Below are 3,486 nucleotides of genomic sequence, written 5' to 3'. Positions count from 1 at the left end.
TACATTCATGATATATTTGTTCTGTATTTGCTATGGGCCTATGGGTTTCATTCGATTTTGATCTTGGGCCAAGGCCCGAGATAAGTCGACTCGAGGTTTGATCTATTTTGGGCTATGGTTGGGTTATGTTACAAATCGAGTTTACCGAACTCACCCTTTATTTTCATCTCTGCAGAAATCCCCAACCATAGTGGGCTTGGAGCGTGAGGGATTGAGTGGCCACATCATCTCGTAAAGTTGGTTTTTCTAAGTTAGTTTATTTTTATTATTTTTATATTCTGATTTAATTTTGGATTTTAAGTTGTAAAAAGGCCGCTATTTAAATTTCTTTTTTTTCCGCTATGGTTTTATTTTCTGATTATATTTATACTATGACGAAACTGCTAGTGTTAGGCTGCGCCGATTTTCAAAATTAATGAACGTTTTCAAGACTCAACAAGCACAACAAATGGATAGCCTAAAGATTGATAAACCGACTTTTCATTCAACCGCTGTTTTTACAAAGACCACCCCAATCACTTAAACCAACGAATGCATACTAAGTCGTAAGTCCATGTGACAAGTCAGATCTGGCCATAACGTCTGGACCAGGTTTAGGGTGTTACATTCTGACACCGAGATGAATTTTGTTAACATCTCCTTAAGGTTCGGCTTCTTTTCCTGCTGGTAAGGTGGTAGTTGAAAACCTGGAGGATGTTGTGGCCTTTGATTTCCTTGACCGCCCCACGAGAAATTGGGATGGTTTCTGCAACCTGCATTATAAGTGTTACAATCCGGGTTATTTTGGGGTCTAGAGTTATTGTTACCCATATATTAGACTTGTTCCTCCTTGATGCTAGGGTTGAAGGGTTGATATTCTGTACATGCTCCTCCTCCATTTGAATCGTACCTCATCACTGGATGTACCTGAGTAGAACCACACAAATCGTCCCTCTTTTTATTTAAGAGATCTACTTGGTTAGATAGCATAGTAACCGCATCGAAGTTGAAAACACCGGCTACTTTTGTAATCGCATCGAGGTTGAAAACACTGGCTGCTATCATCGGCTTTGTCCTTATAACTTGCCACTGATAGTTATTCAGTGACATCTCCTCAATAAATTCGTAAGTCGCCTCAGGTGTCTTATTATTCAAAGTTCCATCGACGGCTACATTGATAAGTTACCTTGTTGAGGGGTTCACACCATTGTAAAATGTCTGAACCTGTAGCCAGAGTGGTAATCCATGGTGAGAGTACCTTCTCAATAGATCCTTGTATCTCTCCCATGCATCGTAGAGTGTTTCTAGATCCATCTACACAAAGGAAGAAATGTCATTCCTCAACTTAGCTCTTTTAGCAGGTGAAAAATATTTAAGTAAAAACTTTTCGGTCATTTGTTCCCAAGTGGTGATTGACCCTCGCGGTAACGAGTTCAACCATTGTTTAGCTTTATTCCTCAACGAAAAAGGGAATAACTGAAGGCGAATGGCATCATTAGAAACGCCATTGATTTGAAAAGTGTTGCAAAACTCTAAGAAATTTGCAAGTGATTGTTTGGATCCTCATCTGCAAACCATCAAACTGAACAAAATGTTGTATCATTTGAATTGTTTTAGGTTTCAGTTCAAAATTATTGGCAGCAATAGCAGGTCTAACTATACTTGACTCAGTTCCTGTTAAATTAGGTTTAGCATAATCATACATAGTACGTGGAGCAGGATTCTGATTTACTGGATTAATAACAATCACAGGAGGTAGTAGATTTTCTTGGTTTTCAGCCATCTCCTTGGTTATGGTTGAAGTATCATTCTCTTGTTTGTCCTCTGTGTATCTTAGGCTTCACCTTATTTCTCGTCGATTTCTGTGAACTGTCGGTCGATCTTACCTTCAAAAAGTAGTGGTCCTAACGGGTTTCTTCTGGTCATAAACTAGAAAATTCTGTCAGAAGAAAATAAATGAAGAATTAGAAAAGAAAAGAAAATTTTAATTTGCAATAAAAGTAAAATGGCAAAAGTAATAAAAATCGAGTGTTCCTAATAACCTAGTTCCCCGGCAATGGCGCCAAACACTTGATGCGTGATATTCGCAATAGGTTTTAAAAATTTATAAATGAATCGTTCTTGAAACTAACTTGTTATCACGATTAAGGCAAGTGTACCTATCGAACAGTAGTATAGTTCAGCAAGACTGGATTGTCAGACCCAAAGGAACTACGAGTACTAGTATTTACTTCCTTTTTATTATCTAGCCTAAAAATCAAGAGGTTTGGTTATCTAAACTAATTACTAACTAATAATGAACAGAAAGAAAACTTGGGAAAATACTTTTGGGAAAATTCAATTGATTAAGACAATACCTAAGGAAAAATCCACCTAGACTTCACTTGTTATTTGACTCTGAATTAGACGATTTATTCATTTGACTTGATCCGTAGAAATCCCAAAGTTATATTATTATCTCTTTCGAGACTAATAACGTCTAACCCTAGGTTGAATAATTGAAATCTCTTTCTAATTAAGACCCTAGAATTGCATTAACTTGATCTATTGATTCCCTTATTAGGTTTCACCCTAATCCAGCAAAATCTTGTCACCCTATCTCTAGGCGCGTAATCAACTCCGCTTAATTATTACAATTTTACTCTTAGATAGGGACTATTCCTCCTCTGAATAAAAGCGTTTACTTGAATCAAGATCCTAAAATATTAAAACAAGAATTAAGAACACATAATTAAGAACGAGTCAAATATTATCATACAATTCAGATAATAATAACAAGATTTCTCTTAGGGTTCATTCCCCTTCGGTATTTAGGGGGTTTAGTTCATAATTATGAAAGAAAAAATCTCAAAAGCATAAAGATAACAAAACATAAGAAAACCCAAAACTCCTGAAGGAACTTGAAGAGAGATCTTTAGTCTTGATGATGAATTTGGCTTCTGAGATGGATCAATTGGCTTTCCTTGAGTAATTTCTTGCTTCCTACTCTGCGTCCCACTCCTAAGTGCCTTTTAGGTGTTTAAATAGGCTTTAGAATGCCCGAGAGACCTCAAAATTGGCCTTTTTCAAATAGGATTATACTTGGACTTGGTAGGGACACGCCAGTGTGCGATTACTCCAGCCCGTGGTCAAGGCTGTTAAATAGGTATAGGTGTGTGGTCTACTCGTGTAAGTCGTGCTTCGATCCTACCAAATTGACACGGCTGTGTGACACGCCCGTGTGAGGAAGTCCAGGTCATGTTGTTTTCCTATTTGGCCCATTTTTCTTAGTTTTTGGCTCGTTTCTCAGTCCTTTTACTCTCCTGTGCTCACTTAAGTGTAAAACATGAAATTAAAGTATTAGGAGCATCGAATTCACCAAATCTAAGGAGAAATCATCCATAAAAAGTGCTAAGCATGGGATAAAAATATGTATAAATTACGGTTTATCAGCTATTATGATAATGTGAGTTTTATGATGTTAGATGATAGTAAATGAAAGATTTGTGGTAGATTACTATGTTTTGT

General features: G+C 36.9%; 1 non-coding gene across 1 annotated transcript; it reads left to right on the top strand.

Annotated features, from left to right (window-relative positions):
• Positions 1–1,219: 1,219 nt before the first annotated feature.
• Positions 1,220–1,326, top strand: LOC128282672 (small nucleolar RNA R71). The gene has a single exon (XR_008273026.1). It is a non-coding gene; the product is annotated as a small nucleolar RNA R71 (small nucleolar RNA).
• Positions 1,327–3,486: the final 2,160 nt, after the last annotated feature.

The sequence above is a fragment of the Gossypium arboreum genome, chromosome 10, assembly GCF_025698485.1.
Source record: "Gossypium arboreum isolate Shixiya-1 chromosome 10, ASM2569848v2, whole genome shotgun sequence".
NCBI lineage: Eukaryota > Viridiplantae > Streptophyta > Magnoliopsida > Malvales > Malvaceae > Gossypium > Gossypium arboreum.
This window is presented reverse-complemented; position numbering and strand designations above follow the sequence as displayed.